Source organism: Sinocyclocheilus rhinocerous, unplaced genomic scaffold (assembly GCF_001515625.1).
Source record: "Sinocyclocheilus rhinocerous isolate Xijiao unplaced genomic scaffold, SAMN03320098_v1.1 scaffold697, whole genome shotgun sequence".
Taxonomy (NCBI): Eukaryota; Metazoa; Chordata; class Actinopteri; order Cypriniformes; family Cyprinidae; genus Sinocyclocheilus; species Sinocyclocheilus rhinocerous.
Window position 1 is genome coordinate 283,414 of NW_015664033.1, and position 207 is coordinate 283,620.

Sequence of the window (207 nt, forward strand, 5' to 3'; positions counted from 1 at the left end):
TTTGGGGAAATTTATAAAACTATCATATACAAACATAAATATAAACATTTTGTTTGATCATAGGCTCACATGCATGCAAACTAAAAAAATAAAAAATAGTAATGTGTGCAAACTTTTGACCAGTACTGTACTTCTGTATAATAACAGAAAGCTGGCTAGCAGAAAGAGCATCACAGCTTGAGCTAGTTTATACCTCATAAATTGTCA